Raw genomic sequence first — 17,090 nt, forward strand, 5'->3', positions numbered from 1 at the left:
ACGGCAACAGCCCATCTTCCACAGGCTGCTCCGTTCTCAGTTCTATGCTGCTGACAGAGCATCACCTGTTCCGTTGCCCGGAAGAAGGCCATCCATGGCTACAATATGCAAATGAGGGCCTCTTCCCAGCAACCCCAGGGTTCAGTCTCCCACTGAAACCCCACCCACCCATTCCTTTATTCTGTTGTTGAACCCAATTAAGGAAGCCCCAGCAAGCTGGAGCATGCAAAAATTGCCACAAATCTCAGTTTTGCTCCTCTCCACAGAAATCTTTAGTAAAAGGCGAAAGAATTTTATGTTCTGAAGAGAAGCTAGAATATACTAGGCAAGGGCCTCCTCCTGACCTACCACCATGGCAGCAGCCCTCACTTGGCCCGGGGAGAGCACCTAGAAGTGGGTTCGTGGTTTGGTGATGGAAAAACAAAAACGGCAACAGCCCATCTTCCACAGGATGCTCCGTTCTCAGTTCTATGCTGCTGACAGAGCATCACCTGTTCCGTTGCCCGGAAGAAGGCCATCCATGGCTACAATATGCAAATGAGGGCCTTTTCCCAGGAACCCCAGGGTTCAGTCTCCCACCGAAACCCCACCCACCCATTCCTTTATTCTGTTGTTGAACCCAATTAAGAAAGCCCCAGCAAGCTGGAGCATGCAAAAATTGCCACAAAACTCAGTTTTGCTCCTCTCCATGGAAATCTTTAGTAAAAGGCGAAATATTTTTACGTTCTGAAGAGAAGCCAGAGTATACTGTGCAAAGGCCTCCTCCTGACCTACCACCATGGCAGCAGCCCTCACTTGGCCCGGGGAGAGCACCTAGAAGTGGGTTCGTGGTTTGGTGATGGAAAAACAAAAACGGCAACAGCCCATCTTCCACAGGCTGCTCCGTTCTCAGTTCTATGCTGCTGACAGAGCATCACCTGTTCCGTTGCCCGGAAGAAGGCCATCCATGGCTACAATATGCAAATGAGGGCCTCTTCCCAGCAACCCCAGGGTTCAGTCTCCCACCGAAACCCCACCCACCCATTACTTTATTCTGTTGATGAACCCAATTAAGGAAGCCCCAGCAAGCCGGTGCATGCAAAAATTGCCACAAAACTCAGTTTTGCTCCTCTCCACGGAAATCTTTAGTAAAAGGCGAAAGATTTTTACGTTCTGAAGAGAAGCCAGAGTATACTGGGCAAGAGCTTCCTCCTGACCTACCACCATGGCAGCAGCCCTCACTTGGCCCGGGGAGAGCACCTAGAAGTGGGTTCATGGTTTGGTGATGGAAAAACAAAAACGGCAACAGCCCATCTTCCACAGGCTGCTCCGTTCTCAGTTCTATGCTGCTGACGGAACATCACCTGTTCCGTTGCCCAGAAGAAGGCCATCCATGGCTAAAATATGCAAATGAGGGCCTCTTCCCAGCAACCCCAGGGTTCAGTCTCCCACCGAAACCCCACCTACCCATTCCTTTATTCTGTTGTTGAACCCAATTAAGGAAGCCCCAGCAAGCTGGAGCATGCAAAAATTGCCACAAAACTCAGTTTTGCTCCTCTCCACGGAAATTTTTAGTAAAAGGCGAAAGATTTTTACGTTCTGAAGAGAAGCCGGAGTATACTGGGCAAGGGCCTCCTCCTGACCTACCACCATGGCAGCAGCCCTCACTTGGCCCGGGGAGGGCAACTAGAAGTGGGTTCGTGGTATGGTGATGGAAAAACCAAAACGGCAACAGCCCATCTTCCACAGGATGCTCCGTTCTCAGTTCTATGCTGCTGACAGAGCATCACCTGTTCCGTTGCCCGGAAGAAGGCCATCCATGGCTACAATATGCAAATGAGGGCCTCTTCCCCGCAACCCCAGGGTTCAGTCTCCCACCGAAACCCCAAACACCCATTACTTTATTCTATTGTTGAACCCAATTAAGGAAGCCCCAGCAAGCTGGAGCATGCAAAAATTGCCACAAAACTCAGTTTTGCTCCTCTCCACGGAAATCTTTAGTAAAAGGCGAAAGATTTTTACGTTCTGAAGAGAAGCTAGAGTATACTGGGCAAGGGCCTCCTCCTGACCTACCACCATGGCAGCAGCCCTCACTTGGCCCGGGGAGAGCACCTAGAAGTGGGTTCGTGGTTTGGTGATGGAAAAACAAAAACGGCAACAGCCCATCTTCCATAGGATGCTCCGTTCTCAGTTCTATGCTGCTGACAGAGCATCACCTGTTCCGTTGCCCGGAAGAAGGCCATCTATGGCTACAATATGCAAATGAGGGCCTTTTCCCAGGAACCCCAGGGTTCAGTCTCCCACCGAAACCCCACCCACCCATTCCTTTATTCTGTTGTTGAACCCAATTAAGAAAGCCCCAGCAAGCTGGAGCATGCAAAAATTGCCACAAAACTCAGTTTTGCTCCTCTCCATAGAAATCTTTAGTAAAAGGCGAAAGATTTTTACGTTCTGAAGAGAAGCCAGAGTATACTGTGCAAAGGCCTCCTCCTGACCTACCACCATGACAGCAGCCCTCACTTGGCCCGGGGAGAGCACCTAGAAGTGGGTTCGTGGTTTGGTGATGGAAAAACAAAAACGGCAACAGCCCATCTTCCACAGGCTGCTCCGTTCTCAGTTCTATGCTGCTGACAGAGCATCACCTGTTCCGTTGCCCGGAAGAAGGCCATCCATGGCTACAATATGCAAATGAGGGCCTCTTCCCAGCAACCCCAGGGTTCAGTCTCCCACCGAAACCCCACCCACCCATTACTTTATTCTGTTGTTGAACCCAATTAAGGAAACCCCAGCAAGCTGGAGCATGCAAAAATTGCCATAAAACTCAGTTTTGCTCCTCTCCACAGAAATCTTTAGTAAAAGGCGAAAGATTTTTACGTTCTGAAGAGAAGCCAGAATATACTGGGCAAGGGCCTCCTCCTGACCTACCACCATGGCAGCAGCCCTCACTTGGCCCGGGGAGAGCACTTAGAAGTGGGTTCATGGTTTGGTGATGGAAAAACAAAAACGGCAACAGCCCATCTTCCACAGGATGCTCCGTTCTCAGTTCTATGCTGCTGACAGAGCATCACCTGTTCCGTTGCCCGGAAGAAGGCCATCCATGGCTACAATATGCAAATGAGGGCCTTTTCCCAGGAACCCCAGGGTTCAGTCTCCCACCGAAACCCCACCCACCCATTCCTTTATTCTGTTGTTGAACCCAATTAAGAAAGCCCCAGCAAGCTGGAGCATGCAAAAATTGCCACAAAACTCAGTTTTGCTCCTCTCCATGGAAATCTTTAGTAAAAGGCGAAATATTTTTACGTTCTGAAGAGAAGCCAGAGTATACTGTGCAAAGGCCTCCTCCTGACCTACCACCATGGCAGCAGCCCTCACTTGGCCCGGGGAGAGCACCTAGAAGTGGGTTCGTGGTTTGGTGATGGAAAAACAAAAACGGCAACAGCCCATCTTCCACAGGCTGCTCCGTTCTCAGTTCTATGCTGCTGACAGAGCATCACCTGTTCCGTTGCCCGGAAGAAGGCCATCCATGGCTACAATATGCAAATGAGGGCCTCTTCCCAGCAACCCCAGGGTTCAGTCTCCCACCGAAACCCCACCCACCCATTACTTTATTCTGTTGTTGAACCCAATTAAGGAAGCCCCAGCAAGCCGGTGCATGCAAAAATTGCCACAAAACTCAGTTTTGCTCCTCTCCACGGAAATCTTTAGTAAAAGGCGAAAGATTTTTACGTTCTGAAGAGAAGCCAGAGTATACTGGGCAAGAGCTTCCTCCTGACCTACCACCATGGCAGCAGCCCTCACTTGGCCCGGGGAGAGCACCTAGAAGTGGGTTCATGGTTTGGTGATGGAAAAACAAAAACGGCAACAGCCCATCTTCCACAGGCTGCTCCGTTCTCAGTTCTATGCTGCTGACGGAACATCACCTGTTCCGTTGCCCAGAAGAAGGCCATCCATGGCTAAAATATGCAAATGAGGGCCTCTTCCCAGCAACCCCAGGGTTCAGTCTCCCACCGAAACCCCACCTACCCATTCCTTTATTCTGTTGTTGAACCCAATTAAGGAAGCCCCAGCAAGCTGGAGCATGCAAAAATTGCCACAAAACTCAGTTTTGCTCCTCTCCACGGAAATTTTTAGTAAAAGGCGAAAGATTTTTACGTTCTGAAGAGAAGCCGGAGTATACTGGGCAAGGGCCTCCTCCTGACCTACCACCATGGCAGCAGCCCTCACTTGGCCCGGGGAGGGCAACTAGAAGTGGGTTCGTGGTATGGTGATGGAAAAACCAAAACGGCAACAGCCCATCTTCCACAGGATGCTCCGTTCTCAGTTCTATGCTGCTGACAGAGCATCACCTGTTCCGTTGCCCGGAAGAAGGCCATCCATGGCTACAATATGCAAATGAGGGCCTCTTCCCCGCAACCCCAGGGTCCAGTCTCCCACCGAAACCCCACCCACCCATTACTTTATTCTGTTGTTGAACCCAATTAAGGAAGCCCCAGCAAGCTGGAGCATGCAAAAATTGCCACAAAACTCAGTTTTGCTCCTCTCCACGGAAATCTTTAGTAAAAGGCGAAAGATTTTTACGTTCTGAAGAGAAGCTAGAGTATACTGGGCAAGGGCCTCCTCCTGACCTACCACCATGGCAGCAGCCCTCACTTGGCCCAGGGAGAGCACCTAGAAGTGGGTTCGTGGTTTGGTGATGGAAATACAAAAACAGCAACAGCCCATCTTCCACAGGATGCTCCGTTCTCAGTTCTATGCTGCTGACAGAGCATCACCTGTTCCGTTGCCCGGAAGAAGGCCATCCATGGCTACAATATGCAAATGAGGGCCTTTTCCCAGGAACCCCAGGGTTCAGTCTCCCACCGAAACCCCACCCACCCATTCTTTTATTCTGTTGTTGAACCCAATTAAGAAAGCCCCAGCAAGCTGGAGCATGCAAAAATTGCCACAAAACTCAGTTTTGCTCCTCTCCACGGAAATCTTTAGTAAAAGGCGAAAGATTTTTACATTCTGAAGAGAAGCTAGAGTATCCTGGGCAAGGGCATCCTCCTGACCTACCACCATGGCAGCAGCCCTCACTTGGCCCGGGGAGAGCACCTAGAAGTGGGTTCGTGGTTTGGTGATGGAAAAACAAAAACGGCAACAGCCCATCTTCCACAGGCTGCTCCTTCTCAGTTCTATGCTGCTGACAGAGCATCACCTGTTCCGTTGCCCGGAAGAAGGCCATCCATGGCTACAATATTCAAATGAGGGCCTCTTCCCAGCAACCCCAGGGTTCAGTCTCCCACCGAAACCCCACCCACCCACTCTTTTATTCTGTTGTTGAACCCAATTAAGGAAGCCCCAGCAAGCTGGAGCATGCAAAAATTGCCTCAAAACTCAGTTTTGCTCCTCTCCACGGAAATCTTTAGTAAAAGGCGAAAGATTTTGACGTTCTAAAGAGAAGCTAGAGTGTACTCGGCAAGGGCATCCTCCTGACCTACCACCATGGCAGCAGCCCTCACTTGGCCCGGGGAGAGCACCTAGAAGTGGGTTCGTGGTTTGGTGATGGAAAAACAAAAACGGCAACAGCCCATCTTCCACAGGCTGCTCCTTCTCAGTTCTATGCTGCTGACAGAGCATCACCTGTTCCGTTGCCCGGAAGAAGGCCATCCATGGCTACAATATTCAAATGAGGGCCTCTTCCCAGCAACCCCAGGGTTCATTCTCCCACCGAAACCCCACCCACCCACTCTTTTATTCTGTTGTTGAACCCAATTAAGGAAGCCCCAGCAAGCTGGAGCATGCAAAAATTGCCTCAAAACTCAGTTTTGCTCCTCTCCACGGAAATCTTTAGTAAAAGGCGAAAGATTTTTACATTCTGAAGAGAAGCTAGAGTATACTGGGCTAGGGCCTCCTCCTGACCTACCACCATGACAGCAGCCCTCACTTGGCCCAGGGAGAGCACCTAGAAGTGGGTTCGTGGTTTGGTGATGGAAAAACAAAAACGGCAACAGCCCATCTTCCACAGGCTGCTCCGTTCTCAGTTCTATGCAGCTGACAGAGCATCACCTGTTCCGTTGCCCGGAAGAAGGCCATCCATGGCTACAATATTCAAATGAGGGCCTCTTCCCAGCAACCCCAGGGTTCAGTCTCCCACCGAAACCCCACCCACCCATTCCTTTTTTCTGTTGTTGAACCCAATTAAGGAAGCCCCAGCAAGCTGGAGCATGCAAAAATTGCCTCAAAACTCAGTTTTGCTCCTCTCCACGGAAATCTTTAGTAAAAGGCGAAAGATTTTTACGTTCTGAAGAGAAGCTAGAGTATACTGGGCAAGGGCCTCCTCTTGACCTACCACCATGGCAGCAGCCCTCACTTGGCCCAGGGAGAGCACCTAGAAGTGGGTTCGTGGTTTGGTGATGGAAAATTAAAAACGGCAACAGCCCATCTTCCACAGGCTGCTCCGTTCTCAGTTCTATGCTGCTGACAGAGCATCACCTGTTCCGTTGCCCGGAAGAAGGCCATCCATGGCTACAATATTCAAATGAGGACCTCTTCCCAGCAACCCCAGGGTTCAGTCTCCCACCGAAACCGCACACACCCATTTCTTTATTCTGTTGTTGAACCCAATTAAGAAAGCCCCAGCAAGCTGGAGCATGCAAAAATTGCCTCAAAATTCAGTTTTGCTCCTCTCCACGGAAATCTTTAGTAAAAGGCGAAAGATTTTTACGTTCTGAAAAGAAGCTAGAATATACTGGGCAAGGGCCTCCTCCTGACCTACCACCATGGCAGCAGCCCTCACTTGGCCCGGGGAGAGCACCTAGAAGTGGGTTCGTGGTTTGGTGATGGAAAAACAAAAACGGCAACAGCCCATCTTCCACAGGCTGCTCCTTCTCAGTTCTATGCTGCTGACAGAGCATCACCTGTTCCGTTGTCCGGAAGAAGGCCATCCATGGCTACAATATTCAAATGAGGGCCTCTTCCCAGCAACCCCAGGGTTCAGTCTCCCACCGAAAACCCACCCACCCACTCCTTTATTCTGTTGCTGAACCCAATTAAGGAAGCCCCAGCAAGCTGGAGCATGCAAAAATTGCCTCAAAACTCAGTTTTGCTCCTCTCCACGGAAATCTTTAGTAAAAGGCGAAAGATTTTTACATTCTGAAGAAAAGCTAGAGTATACTGGGCAAGGGCCTCCTCCTGACCTACCACCATGGCAGCAGCCCTCACTTGGCCCGGGGAGAGCACCTAGAAGTGGGTTCGTGGTTTGGTGATGGAAAAACAAAAACGGCAACAGCCCATCTTCCACAGGCTGCTCCGTTCTCAGTTCTATGCTGCTGACAGAGCATCACCTGTTCCGTTGCCCGGAAGAAGGCCATCCATGGCTACAATATTCAAATGAGGGCCTCTTCCCAGCAACCCCAGGGTTCAGTCTCCCACCGAAACCCCACCCACTCCTTTATTCTGTTGTTGAACCCAATTAAGGAAGCCCCAGCAAGCTGGAGCATGCAAAAATTGCCTCAAAACTCAGTTTTGCTCCTCTCCACGGAAATCTTTAGTAAAATGCGAAAGATTTTTACGTTCTGAAGAGAAGCTAGAGTATACTGGGCAAGGGCCTCCTCCTGACCTACCACCATGGCAGCAGCCCTCACTTGGCCCGGGGAGAGCACCTAGAAGTTGGTTCGTGGTTTGAAGATGGAAAAACAAAAACGGCAACAGCCCATCTTCTACAGGCTGCTCCGTTCTCAGTTCTATGCTGCTGACAGAGCATCACCTGTTCCGTTGCCCGGAAGAAGGCCATCCATGGCTACAATATTCAAATGAGGGCCTCTTCCCAGCAACACCAGGGTTCACTCTCCCTCCGAAACCCCAACCAAACCCATTCCTTTATTCTGTTGTTGAACTCAATTAAGGAAGCCCCAGCAAGCTGGAGCATGCAAAAATTGCCTCAAAACTCAGTTTTGCTCCTCTCCACGGAAATCTTTAGTAAAAGGCGAAAGATTTTGACGTTCTGAAGAGAATATTGAGTATACTGGGCAAGGGCCTCCTCCTGACCTACCACCATGGCAGCAGCCCTCACTTGGCCCGGGGAGAGCACTTGGAAGTGGGTTCGTGGTTTGGTGATGGAAAAACAAAAACGGCAACAGCCCATCTTCCACAGGCTGCTCCGTTCTCAGTTCTATGCTGCTGACAGAGCATCACCTGTTCCGTTGCCCGGAAAAAGGCCATCCATGGCTACAATATTCAAATGAGGGCCTCTTCCCAGCAACCCCAGGGTTCAGTCTCTCACCGAAACCCCACCCACCCATTCCTTTATTCTGTTGTTGAACCCAATTAAGGAAGCCCCAGCAAGCTGGAGCATGCAAAAATTGCCTCAAAACTCAGTTTTGCTCCTCTCCACGGAAATCTTTAGTAAAAGTCGAAAGATTTTTACGTTCTGAAGAGAAGCTAGAGTATACTGGGCAAGGGCCTCCTCCTGACCTACCACCATGGCAGCAGCCCTCACTTGGCCCGGGGAGAGCACCTAGAAGTGGGTTCGTGGTTTGGTGATGGAAAATTAAAAACGGCAACAGCCCATCTTCCACAGGCTGCTCCGTTCTCAGTTCTATGCTGCTGACAGAGCATCACCTGTTCCGTTGCCCGGAAGAAGGCCATCCATGGCTACAATATTCAAATGAGGGCCTCTTCCCAGCAACCCCAGGCTTCAGTCTCCCACCGAAACCCCACCCACTCCTTTATTCTGTTGTTGAACCCAATTAAGGAAGCCCCAGCAAGCTGGAGCATGCAAAATTGCCTCAAAACTCAGTTTTGCTCCTCTCCACGGAAATCTTTAATAAAAGGCGAAAGATTTTTACGTTCTGAAGAGAAGCTAGAGTATACTGGGCAAGGGCCTCCTCCTGACCTACCACCAAGGCAGCAGCCCTCACTTGGCCCGGGGAGAGCACCTAGAAGTGGGTTCGTGGTTTGGTGATGGAAAAACAAAAACAGCAACAGCCCATCTTCCACAGGCTGCTCCGTTCTCAGTTCTATGCTGCTGACAGAGCATCACTTGTTCCGTTGCCCGGAAGAAGGCCATCCATGGCTACAATATTCAAATGAGGGCCTCTTCCCACCGAAACCCCTCCCAAACCCATTCCTTTATTCTGTTGTTGAACCCAATTAAGAAAGCCCCAGCAAGCTGGAGCATGCAAAAATTGCCTCAAAACTCAGTTTTGCTCCTCTCCACGGAAATCTTTAGTAAAAGGCAAAAGATTTTTACGTTCTGAAGAGAATCTTGAGTATACTGGGCAAGGGCCTCCTCCTGACCTACCACCATGGCAGCAGCCCTCACTTGGCCCAGGGAGAGCACTTGGAAGTGGGTTCGTGGTTTGGTGATGGAAAAACAAAAACGGCAACAGCCCATCTTCCACAGGCTGCTCCGTTCTCAGTTCTATGCTGCTGACAGAACATCACCTGTTCCGTTGCCCGGAAGAAGGCCATCCATGGCTACAATATTCAAATGAGGGCCTCTTCCCAGCAACCCCAGGGTTCAGTCTCCCACCGAAACCCCACCCACCCATTCCTTTTTTCTGTTGTTGAACCCAATTAAGGAAGCCCCAGCAAGCTGGAGCATGCAAAAATTGCCTCAAAACTCAGTTTTGCTCCTCTCCACGGAAATCTTTAGTAAAAGGCGAAAGATTTTTACGTTCTGAAGAGAAGCTAGAGTATACTGGGCAAGAGCCTCCTCCTGACCTACCACCATGGCAGCAGCCCTCACTTGGCCCAGGGAGAGCACCTAGAAGTGGGTTCGTGGTTTGGTGATGGAAAATTAAAAACGGCAACAGCCCATCTTCCACAGGCTGCTCCGTTCTCAGTTCTATGCTGCTGACAGAGCATCACCTGTTCCGTTGCCCGGAAGAAGGCCATCCATGGCTACAATATTCAAATGAGGACCTCTTCCCAGCAACCCCAGGGTTCAGTCTCCCACCGAAACCGCACACACCCATTTCTTTATTCTGTTGTTGAACCCAATTAAGAAAGCCCCAGCAAGCTGGAGCATGCAAAAATTGCCTCAAAACTCAGTTTTGCTCCTCTCCACGGAAATCTTTAGTAAAAGGCGAAAGATTTTTACGTTCTGAAAAGAAACTAGAGTATACTGGGCAAGGGCCTCCTCCTGACCTACCACCATGGCAGCAGCCCTCACTTGGCCCGGGGAGAGCACCTAGAAGTGGGTTCGTGGTTTGGTGATGGAAAAACAAAAACGGCAACAGCCCATCTTCCACAGGCTGCTCCTTCTCAGTTCTATGCTGCTGACAGAGCATCACCTGTTCCGTTGTCCGGAAGAAGGCCATCCATGGCTACAATATTCAAATGAGGGCCTCTTCCCAGCAACCCCAGGGTTCAGTCTCCCACCGAAACTCCACCCACCCACTCCTTTATTCTGTTGTTGAACCCAATTAAGGAAGCCCCAGCAAGCTGGAGCATGCAAAAATTGCCTCAAAACTCAGTTTTGCTCCTCTCCACGGAAATCTTTAGTAAAAGGCGAAAGATTTTTACATTCTGAAGAAAAGCTAGAGTATACTGGGCAAGGGCCTCCTCCTGACCTACCACCATGGCAGCAGCCCTCACTTGGCCCGGGGAGAGCACCTAGAAGTGGGTTCGTGGTTTGGTGATGGAAAAACAAAAACAGCAACAGCCCATCTTCCACAGGCTGCTCCGTTCTCAGTTCTATGCTGCTGACAGAGCATCACCTGTTCCGTTGCCCGGAAGAAGGCCATCCATGGCTACAATATTCAAATGAGGGCCTCTTCCCAGCAACCCCAGGGTTCAGTCTCCCACCGAAACCCCACCCACTCACTCTTTTATTCTGTTGTTGAACCCAATTAAGGAAGCCCCAGCAAGCTGGAGCATGCAAAAATTGCCTCAAAACTCAGTTTTGCTCCTCTCCACGGAAATCTTTAGTAAAAGGCGAAAGATTTTTACATTCTGAAGAGAAGCTAGAGTATACTGGGGAAGGGCCTCCTCCTGACCTACCACCATGGCAGCAGCCCTCACTTGGCCCAGGGAGAGCACCTAGAAGTGGGTTCGTGGTTTGGTGATGGATAAACAAAAACAGCAACAGCCCATCTTCCACAGGCTGCTCCGTTCTCAGTTCTATGCTGCTGACAGAACATCACCTGTTCCGTTGCCCGGAAGAAGGCCATCCATGGCTACAATATTCAAATGAGGGCCTCTTCCCACCGAAACCCCACCCAAACCCATTCCTTTATTCTGTTGTTGAACCCAATTAAGGAAGCCCCAACAAGCTGGAGCATGGAAAAATTGCCTCAAAACTCAGTTTTGCTCCTCTCCACGGAAATCTTTAGTAAAAGGTGAAAGATTTTTACATTCTGAAGAGAAGCTAGAGTATACTGGGCAAGGGCCTCCTCCTGACCTACCACCATGGCAGCAGCCCTCACTTGGCCCGGGGAGAGCACCTAGAAGTGGGTTCGTGGTTTGAAGATGGAAAAACAAAAACGGCAACAGCCCATCTTCCACAGGCTGCTCCGTTCTCAGTTCTATGCTGCTGACAGAGCATCACCTGTTCCGTTGCCCGGAAGAAGGCCATCCATGGCTACAATATTCAAATGAGGGCCTCTTCCCAGCAACCCCAGGGTTCAGTCTCCCACCGAAACCCCACCCACCCATTTCTTTTTTCTGTTGTTGAACCCAATTAAGGAAGCCCCAGGAAGCTGGAGCATGCAAAAATTGCCTCAAAACTCAGTTTTGCTCTTCTCCACGGAAATCTTTAGTAAAAGGCGAAAGATTTTTACGTTCTGAAGAGAAGCTAGAGTATACTGGGCAAGGGCCTCCTCCTGACCTACCACCATGGCAGCAGCCCTCACTTGGCCCGGGGAGAGCACCTAGAAGTGGGTTCGTGGTTTGGTGATGGAAAATTAAAAACGGCAACAGCCCATCTTCCACAGGCTGCTCCGTTCTCAGTTCTATGCTGCTGACAGAGCATCACCTGTTCCGTTGCCCGGAACAAGGCCATCCATGGCTACAATATTCAAATGAGGACCTGTTCCCAGCAACCCCAAGGTTCAGTCTCCCACTGAAACTGCACACACCCATTTCTTTATTCTGTTGTTGAACCCAATTAAGGAAGCCCCAGCAAGCTGGAGCATGCAAAAATTGCCTCAAAACTCAGCTTTGCTCCTCTCCACGGAAATCTTTAATAAAAGGCGAAAGATTTTTACATTCTGAAGAGAAGCTAGAGTATCCTGGGCAAGGGCATCCTCCTGACCTACCACCATGGCAGCAGCCCTCACTTGGCCCGGGGAGAGCACCTAGAAGTGGGTTCGTGGTTTGGTGATGGAAAAACAAAAACGGCAACAGCCCATCTTCCACAGGCTGCTCCTTCTCAGTTCTATGCTGCTGACAGAGCATCACCTGTTCCGTTGCCCGGAAGAAGGCCATCCATGGCTACAATATTCAAATGAGGGCCTCTTCCCAGCAACCCCAGGGTTCAGTCTCCCACCGAAACCCCACCCACCCACTCTTTTATTCTGTTGTTGAACCCAATTAAGGAAGCCCCAGGAAGCTGGAGCATGCAAAAATTGCCTCAAAACTCAGTTTTGCTCCTCTCCACGGAAATCTTTAGTAAAAGGCGAAAGATTTTGACGTTCTAAAGAGAAGCTAGAGTGTACTCGGCAAGGGCATCCTCCTGACCTACCACCATGGCAGCAGCCCTCACTTGGCCCGGGGAGAGCACCTAGAAGTGGGTTCGTGGTTTGGTGATGGAAAAACAAAAACGGCAACAGCCCATCTTCCACAGGCTGCTCCTTCTCAGTTCTATGCTGCTGACAGAGCATCACCTGTTCCGTTGCCCGGAAGAAGGCCATCCATGGCTACAATATTCAAATGAGGGCCTCTTCCCAGCAACCCCAGGGTTCATTCTCCCACCGAAACCCCACCCACCCACTCTTTTATTCTGTTGTTGAACCCAATTAAGGAAGCCCCAGCAAGCTGGAGCATGCAAAAATTGCCTCAAAACTCAGTTTTGCTCCTCTCCACGGAAATCTTTAGTAAAAGGCGAAAGATTTTTACATTCTGAAGAGAAGCTAGAGTATACTGGGCTAGGGCCTCCTCCTGACCTACCACCATGACAGCAGCCCTCACTTGGCCCAGGGAGAGCACCTAGAAGTGGGTTCGTGGTTTGGTGATGGAAAAACAAAAACAGCAACAGCCCATCTTCCACAGGCTGCTCCGTTCTCAGTTCTATGCTGCTGACAGAGCATCACTTGTTCCGTTGCCCGGAAGAAGGCCATCCATGGTTACAATATTCAAATGAGGGCCTCTTCCCACCGAAACCCCTCCCAAACCCATTCCTTTATTCTGTTGTTGAACCCAATTAAGAAAGCCCCAGCAAGCTGGAGCATGCAAAAATTGCCTCAAAACTCAGTTTTGCTCCTCTCCACGGAAATCTTTAGTAAAAGGCAAAAGATTTTTACGTTCTGAAGAGAATCTTGAGTATACTGGGCAAGGGCCTCCTCCTGACCTACCACCATGGCAGCAGCCCTCACTTGGCCCAGGGAGAGCACCTAGAAGTGGGTTCGTGGTTTGGTGATGGAAAAACAAAAACAGCAACAGCCCATCTTCCACAGGCTGCTCCGTTCTCAGTTCTATGCTGCTGACAGAGCATCACCTGTTCCGTTGCCCGGAAGAAGGCCATCCATGGCTACAATATTCAAATGAGGACCTCTTCCCAGCAACCCCAGGGTTCAGTCTCCCACCTAAACTGCACACACCCATTTCTTTATTCTGTTGATGAACCCAATTAAGGAAGCCCCAGCAAGCTGGAGCATGCAAAAATTGCCTCAAAACTCAGTTTTGCTCCTCTCCACGGAAATCTTTAGTAAAAGGCGAAAGATTTTGACGTTCTGAAGAGAAGCTAGAGTGTACTCGGCAAGAGCATCCTCCTGACTTACCACCATGGCAGCAGCTCTCACTTGGCCCGGGGAGAGCACCTAGAAGTGGGTTCGTGGTTTGGTGATGGAAAAACAAAAACGGCAACAGCCCATCTTCCACAGGCTGCTCCTTCTCAGTTCTATGCTGCTGACAGAGCATCACCTGTTCCGTTGCCCGGAAGAAGGCCATCCATGGCTACAATATTCAAATGAGGGCCTCTTCCCAGCAACCCCAGGCTTCAGTCTCCCACCGAAACCCCACCCACTCCTTTATTCTGTTGTTGAACCCAATTAAGGAAGCCCCAGCAAGCTGGAGCATGCAAAATTGCCTCAAAACTCAGTTTTGCTCCTCTCCACGGAAATCTTTAGTAAAAGGCGAAAGATTTTTACGTTCTGAAGAGAAGCTAGAGTATACTGGGCAAGGGCCTCCTCCTGACCTACCACCAAGGCAGCAGCCCTCACTTGGCCCGGGGAGAGCACCTAGAAGTGGGTTCGTGGTTTGGTGATGGGAAAACAAAAACAGCAACAGCCCATCTTCCACAGGCTGCTCCGTTCTCAGTTCTATGCTGCTGACAGAGCATCACTTGTTCCGTTGCCCGGAAGAAGGCCATCCATGGCTACAATATTCAAATGAGGGCCTCTTCCCACCGAAACCCCTCCCAAACCCATTCCTTTATTCTGTTGTTGAACCCAATTAAGAAAGCCCCAGCAAGCTGGAGCATGCAAAAATTGCCTCAAAACTCAGTTTTGCTCCTCTCCACGGAAATCTTTAGTAAAAGGCAAAAGATTTTTACGTTCTGAAGAGAAGCTAGAGTATACTGGGCAAGGGCCTCCTCCTGACCTACCACCATGGCAGCAGCCCTCACTTGGCCCGGGGAGAGCACTTGGAAGTGGGTTCGTGGTTTGGTGATGGAAAAACAAAAACGGCAACAGCCCATCTTCCACAGGCTGCTCCGTTCTCAGTTTTATGCTGCTGACAGAACATCACCTGTTCCGTTGCCCGGAAGAAGGCCATCCATGGCTACAATATTCAAATGAGGGCCTCTTCCCAGCAACCCCAGGGTTCAGTCTCCCACCGAAACCCCACCCACCCATTCCTTTTTTCTGTTGTTGAACCCAATTAAGGAAGCCCCAGCAAGCTGGAGCATGCAACAATTGCCTCAAAACTCAGTTTTGCTCCTCTCCACGGAAATCTTTAGTAAAAGGCGAAAGATTTTTACGTTCTGAAGAGAAGCTAGAGTATACTGGGCAAGGGCCTCCTCCTGACCTACCACCATGGCAGCAGCCCTCACTTGGCCCAGGGAGAGCACCTAGAAGTGGGTTCGTGGTTTGGTGATGGAAAATTAAAAACGGCAACAGCCCATCTTCTACAGGCTGCTCCGTTCTCAGTTCTATGCTGCTGACAGAGCATCACCTGTTCCGTTGCCCGGAAGAAGGCCATCCATGGCTACAATATTCAAATGAGGGCCTCTTCCCAGCAACACCAGGGTTCACTCTCCCTCCGAAACCCCAACCAAACCCATTCCTTTATTCTGTTGTTGAACTCAATTAAGGAAGCCCCAGCAAGCTGGAGCATGCAAAAATTGCCTCAAAACTCAGTTTTGCTCCTCTCCACGGAAATCTTTAGTAAAAGGCGAAAGATTTTTACGTTCTGAAGAGAATATTGAGTATACTGGGCAAGGGCCTCCTCCTGACCTACCACCATGGCAGCAGCCCTCACTTGGCCCGGGGAGAGCACTTGGAAGTGGGTTCGTGGTTTGGTGATGGAAAAACAAAAACGGCAACAGCCCATCTTCCACAGGCTGCTCCGTTCTCAGTTCTATGCTGCTGACAGAGCATCACCTATTCCGTTGCCCGGAAGAAGGCCATCCATGGCTACAATATTCAAATGAGGGCCTCTTCCCAGCAACCCCAGGGTTCAGTCTCCCACCGAAACCCCACCCACTCCTTTATTCTGTTGTTGAACCCAATTAAGGAAGCCCCAGCAAGCTGGAGCATGCAAAATTGCCTCAAAACTCAGTTTTGCTCCTCTCCACGGAAATCTTTAGTAAAAGGCGAAAGATTTTTACGTTCTGAAGAGAAGCTAGAGTATACTGGGCAAGGGCCTCCTCCTGACCTACCACCAAGGCAGCAGCCCTCACTTGGCCCGGGGAGAGCACCTAGAAGTGGGTTCGTGGTTTGGTGATGGAAAATTAAAAACGGCAACAGCCCATCTTCCACAGGCTGCTCCGTTCTCAGTTCTATGCTGCTGACAGAGCATCACCTGTTCCGTTGCCCGGAAGAAGGCCATCCATGGCTACAATATTCAAATGAGGACCTCTTCCCAGCAACCCCAGGGTTCAGTCTCCCACCGAAACCGCACACACCCATTTCTTTATTCTGTTGTTGAACCCAATTAAGAAAGCCCCAGCAAGCTGGAGCATGCAAAAATTGCCTCAAAACTTAGTTTTGCTCCTCTCCACGGAAATCTTTAGTAAAAGGCGAAAGATTTTTACGTTCTGAAGAGAAGCTAGAGTATACTGGGCAAGGGCCTCCTCCTGACCTACCACCATGGCAGCAGCCCTCACTTGGCCCGGGGAGAGCACCTAGAAGTGGGTTCGTGGTTTGGTGATGGAAAAACAAAAACGGCAACAGCCCATCTTCCACAGGCTGCTCCTTCTCAGTTCTATGCTGCTGACAGAGCATCACCTGTTCCGTTGCCCGGAAGAAGGCCATCCATGGCTACAATATTCAAATGAGGGCCTCTTCCCAGCAACCCCAGGCTTCAGTCTCCCACCGAAACCCCACCCACCCACTCCTTTATTCTGTTGTTGAACCCAATTAAGGAAGCCCCAGCAAGCTAGAGCATGCAAAAATTGCCTCAAAACTCAGTTTTACTCCTCTCCACGGAAATCTTTAGTAAAAGGCGAAAAATTTTTACATTCTGAAGAGAAGCTAGAGTATACTGGGCAAGGGCCTCCTCCTGACCTACCACCATGGCAGCAGCCCTCACTTGGCCCAGGGAGAGCACCTAGAAGTGGGTTCGTGGTTTGGTGATGGAAAAACAAAAACGGCAACAGCCCATCTTCCACAGGCTGCTCCTTCTCAGTTCTATGCTGCTGACAGAGCATCACCTGTTCCGTTGCCCGGAAGAAGGCCATCCATGGCTACAATATTCAAATGAGGGCCTCTTCCCAGCAACCCCAGGGTTCAGTCTCCCACCGAAACCCC

General features: G+C 50.2%; 40 non-coding genes across 40 annotated transcripts; all 40 read right to left on the bottom strand.

Annotated features, from left to right (window-relative positions):
- Positions 1–204: 204 nt before the first annotated feature.
- Positions 205–320, bottom strand: LOC138639780 (U5 spliceosomal RNA). Its single transcript, XR_011313348.1, has one exon. It is a non-coding gene; the product is annotated as a U5 spliceosomal RNA (small nuclear RNA).
- Positions 321–630: 310 nt separating this feature from the next.
- LOC138639678 (U5 spliceosomal RNA) lies at positions 631–746 on the bottom strand. Its single transcript, XR_011313250.1, has one exon. It is a non-coding gene; the product is annotated as a U5 spliceosomal RNA (small nuclear RNA).
- A 310-nt stretch (positions 747–1,056) lies between these two features.
- Positions 1,057–1,172, bottom strand: LOC138639274 (U5 spliceosomal RNA). The gene has a single exon (XR_011312864.1). It is a non-coding gene; the product is annotated as a U5 spliceosomal RNA (small nuclear RNA).
- A 310-nt stretch (positions 1,173–1,482) lies between these two features.
- LOC138639472 (U5 spliceosomal RNA) lies at positions 1,483–1,598 on the bottom strand. The gene has a single exon (XR_011313055.1). It is a non-coding gene; the product is annotated as a U5 spliceosomal RNA (small nuclear RNA).
- A 310-nt stretch (positions 1,599–1,908) lies between these two features.
- Positions 1,909–2,024, bottom strand: LOC138639011 (U5 spliceosomal RNA). Its single transcript, XR_011312613.1, has one exon. It is a non-coding gene; the product is annotated as a U5 spliceosomal RNA (small nuclear RNA).
- A 310-nt stretch (positions 2,025–2,334) lies between these two features.
- LOC138639632 (U5 spliceosomal RNA) lies at positions 2,335–2,450 on the bottom strand. Its single transcript, XR_011313207.1, has one exon. It is a non-coding gene; the product is annotated as a U5 spliceosomal RNA (small nuclear RNA).
- Positions 2,451–2,760: 310 nt separating this feature from the next.
- On the bottom strand, positions 2,761–2,876 carry LOC138639539 (U5 spliceosomal RNA). Its single transcript, XR_011313118.1, has one exon. It is a non-coding gene; the product is annotated as a U5 spliceosomal RNA (small nuclear RNA).
- Positions 2,877–3,186: 310 nt separating this feature from the next.
- Positions 3,187–3,302, bottom strand: LOC138639679 (U5 spliceosomal RNA). Its single transcript, XR_011313251.1, has one exon. It is a non-coding gene; the product is annotated as a U5 spliceosomal RNA (small nuclear RNA).
- A 310-nt stretch (positions 3,303–3,612) lies between these two features.
- LOC138639275 (U5 spliceosomal RNA) lies at positions 3,613–3,728 on the bottom strand. The gene has a single exon (XR_011312865.1). It is a non-coding gene; the product is annotated as a U5 spliceosomal RNA (small nuclear RNA).
- A 310-nt stretch (positions 3,729–4,038) lies between these two features.
- Positions 4,039–4,154, bottom strand: LOC138639473 (U5 spliceosomal RNA). Its single transcript, XR_011313056.1, has one exon. It is a non-coding gene; the product is annotated as a U5 spliceosomal RNA (small nuclear RNA).
- Positions 4,155–4,464: 310 nt separating this feature from the next.
- LOC138639012 (U5 spliceosomal RNA) lies at positions 4,465–4,580 on the bottom strand. The gene has a single exon (XR_011312614.1). It is a non-coding gene; the product is annotated as a U5 spliceosomal RNA (small nuclear RNA).
- Positions 4,581–4,890: 310 nt separating this feature from the next.
- On the bottom strand, positions 4,891–5,006 carry LOC138639388 (U5 spliceosomal RNA). The gene has a single exon (XR_011312973.1). It is a non-coding gene; the product is annotated as a U5 spliceosomal RNA (small nuclear RNA).
- Positions 5,007–5,315: 309 nt separating this feature from the next.
- Positions 5,316–5,431, bottom strand: LOC138639615 (U5 spliceosomal RNA). Its single transcript, XR_011313191.1, has one exon. It is a non-coding gene; the product is annotated as a U5 spliceosomal RNA (small nuclear RNA).
- A 309-nt stretch (positions 5,432–5,740) lies between these two features.
- LOC138639356 (U5 spliceosomal RNA) lies at positions 5,741–5,856 on the bottom strand. The gene has a single exon (XR_011312942.1). It is a non-coding gene; the product is annotated as a U5 spliceosomal RNA (small nuclear RNA).
- Positions 5,857–6,166: 310 nt separating this feature from the next.
- Positions 6,167–6,282, bottom strand: LOC138638964 (U5 spliceosomal RNA). Its single transcript, XR_011312569.1, has one exon. It is a non-coding gene; the product is annotated as a U5 spliceosomal RNA (small nuclear RNA).
- Positions 6,283–6,592: 310 nt separating this feature from the next.
- LOC138639374 (U5 spliceosomal RNA) lies at positions 6,593–6,708 on the bottom strand. The gene has a single exon (XR_011312960.1). It is a non-coding gene; the product is annotated as a U5 spliceosomal RNA (small nuclear RNA).
- A 309-nt stretch (positions 6,709–7,017) lies between these two features.
- Positions 7,018–7,133, bottom strand: LOC138639571 (U5 spliceosomal RNA). Its single transcript, XR_011313149.1, has one exon. It is a non-coding gene; the product is annotated as a U5 spliceosomal RNA (small nuclear RNA).
- A 306-nt stretch (positions 7,134–7,439) lies between these two features.
- On the bottom strand, positions 7,440–7,555 carry LOC138639570 (U5 spliceosomal RNA). Its single transcript, XR_011313148.1, has one exon. It is a non-coding gene; the product is annotated as a U5 spliceosomal RNA (small nuclear RNA).
- Positions 7,556–7,867: 312 nt separating this feature from the next.
- On the bottom strand, positions 7,868–7,983 carry LOC138639758 (U5 spliceosomal RNA). The gene has a single exon (XR_011313326.1). It is a non-coding gene; the product is annotated as a U5 spliceosomal RNA (small nuclear RNA).
- Positions 7,984–8,293: 310 nt separating this feature from the next.
- Positions 8,294–8,409, bottom strand: LOC138639601 (U5 spliceosomal RNA). The gene has a single exon (XR_011313177.1). It is a non-coding gene; the product is annotated as a U5 spliceosomal RNA (small nuclear RNA).
- A 306-nt stretch (positions 8,410–8,715) lies between these two features.
- On the bottom strand, positions 8,716–8,830 carry LOC138639765 (U5 spliceosomal RNA). The gene has a single exon (XR_011313333.1). It is a non-coding gene; the product is annotated as a U5 spliceosomal RNA (small nuclear RNA).
- Positions 8,831–9,118: 288 nt separating this feature from the next.
- Positions 9,119–9,234, bottom strand: LOC138639546 (U5 spliceosomal RNA). The gene has a single exon (XR_011313125.1). It is a non-coding gene; the product is annotated as a U5 spliceosomal RNA (small nuclear RNA).
- A 310-nt stretch (positions 9,235–9,544) lies between these two features.
- LOC138638965 (U5 spliceosomal RNA) lies at positions 9,545–9,660 on the bottom strand. The gene has a single exon (XR_011312570.1). It is a non-coding gene; the product is annotated as a U5 spliceosomal RNA (small nuclear RNA).
- Positions 9,661–9,970: 310 nt separating this feature from the next.
- LOC138639456 (U5 spliceosomal RNA) lies at positions 9,971–10,086 on the bottom strand. The gene has a single exon (XR_011313040.1). It is a non-coding gene; the product is annotated as a U5 spliceosomal RNA (small nuclear RNA).
- A 309-nt stretch (positions 10,087–10,395) lies between these two features.
- LOC138639572 (U5 spliceosomal RNA) lies at positions 10,396–10,511 on the bottom strand. Its single transcript, XR_011313150.1, has one exon. It is a non-coding gene; the product is annotated as a U5 spliceosomal RNA (small nuclear RNA).
- Positions 10,512–10,821: 310 nt separating this feature from the next.
- LOC138639358 (U5 spliceosomal RNA) lies at positions 10,822–10,937 on the bottom strand. Its single transcript, XR_011312944.1, has one exon. It is a non-coding gene; the product is annotated as a U5 spliceosomal RNA (small nuclear RNA).
- A 288-nt stretch (positions 10,938–11,225) lies between these two features.
- Positions 11,226–11,341, bottom strand: LOC138639720 (U5 spliceosomal RNA). The gene has a single exon (XR_011313290.1). It is a non-coding gene; the product is annotated as a U5 spliceosomal RNA (small nuclear RNA).
- A 310-nt stretch (positions 11,342–11,651) lies between these two features.
- Positions 11,652–11,767, bottom strand: LOC138639619 (U5 spliceosomal RNA). The gene has a single exon (XR_011313194.1). It is a non-coding gene; the product is annotated as a U5 spliceosomal RNA (small nuclear RNA).
- A 310-nt stretch (positions 11,768–12,077) lies between these two features.
- On the bottom strand, positions 12,078–12,193 carry LOC138639723 (U5 spliceosomal RNA). Its single transcript, XR_011313293.1, has one exon. It is a non-coding gene; the product is annotated as a U5 spliceosomal RNA (small nuclear RNA).
- A 309-nt stretch (positions 12,194–12,502) lies between these two features.
- LOC138639636 (U5 spliceosomal RNA) lies at positions 12,503–12,618 on the bottom strand. The gene has a single exon (XR_011313210.1). It is a non-coding gene; the product is annotated as a U5 spliceosomal RNA (small nuclear RNA).
- A 309-nt stretch (positions 12,619–12,927) lies between these two features.
- LOC138639359 (U5 spliceosomal RNA) lies at positions 12,928–13,043 on the bottom strand. The gene has a single exon (XR_011312945.1). It is a non-coding gene; the product is annotated as a U5 spliceosomal RNA (small nuclear RNA).
- Positions 13,044–13,331: 288 nt separating this feature from the next.
- Positions 13,332–13,447, bottom strand: LOC138639547 (U5 spliceosomal RNA). Its single transcript, XR_011313126.1, has one exon. It is a non-coding gene; the product is annotated as a U5 spliceosomal RNA (small nuclear RNA).
- A 310-nt stretch (positions 13,448–13,757) lies between these two features.
- Positions 13,758–13,873, bottom strand: LOC138639522 (U5 spliceosomal RNA). The gene has a single exon (XR_011313102.1). It is a non-coding gene; the product is annotated as a U5 spliceosomal RNA (small nuclear RNA).
- A 305-nt stretch (positions 13,874–14,178) lies between these two features.
- LOC138639672 (U5 spliceosomal RNA) lies at positions 14,179–14,293 on the bottom strand. The gene has a single exon (XR_011313245.1). It is a non-coding gene; the product is annotated as a U5 spliceosomal RNA (small nuclear RNA).
- Positions 14,294–14,581: 288 nt separating this feature from the next.
- LOC138638970 (U5 spliceosomal RNA) lies at positions 14,582–14,697 on the bottom strand. The gene has a single exon (XR_011312575.1). It is a non-coding gene; the product is annotated as a U5 spliceosomal RNA (small nuclear RNA).
- A 310-nt stretch (positions 14,698–15,007) lies between these two features.
- LOC138639507 (U5 spliceosomal RNA) lies at positions 15,008–15,123 on the bottom strand. The gene has a single exon (XR_011313088.1). It is a non-coding gene; the product is annotated as a U5 spliceosomal RNA (small nuclear RNA).
- A 312-nt stretch (positions 15,124–15,435) lies between these two features.
- On the bottom strand, positions 15,436–15,551 carry LOC138639711 (U5 spliceosomal RNA). The gene has a single exon (XR_011313281.1). It is a non-coding gene; the product is annotated as a U5 spliceosomal RNA (small nuclear RNA).
- Positions 15,552–15,857: 306 nt separating this feature from the next.
- On the bottom strand, positions 15,858–15,972 carry LOC138639673 (U5 spliceosomal RNA). The gene has a single exon (XR_011313246.1). It is a non-coding gene; the product is annotated as a U5 spliceosomal RNA (small nuclear RNA).
- Positions 15,973–16,282: 310 nt separating this feature from the next.
- On the bottom strand, positions 16,283–16,398 carry LOC138639543 (U5 spliceosomal RNA). Its single transcript, XR_011313122.1, has one exon. It is a non-coding gene; the product is annotated as a U5 spliceosomal RNA (small nuclear RNA).
- A 309-nt stretch (positions 16,399–16,707) lies between these two features.
- Positions 16,708–16,823, bottom strand: LOC138639709 (U5 spliceosomal RNA). Its single transcript, XR_011313279.1, has one exon. It is a non-coding gene; the product is annotated as a U5 spliceosomal RNA (small nuclear RNA).
- Positions 16,824–17,090: the final 267 nt, after the last annotated feature.

This window comes from Ranitomeya imitator, chromosome 5 (genome assembly GCF_032444005.1).
Source record: "Ranitomeya imitator isolate aRanImi1 chromosome 5, aRanImi1.pri, whole genome shotgun sequence".
Taxonomy (NCBI): domain Eukaryota; kingdom Metazoa; phylum Chordata; class Amphibia; order Anura; family Dendrobatidae; genus Ranitomeya; species Ranitomeya imitator.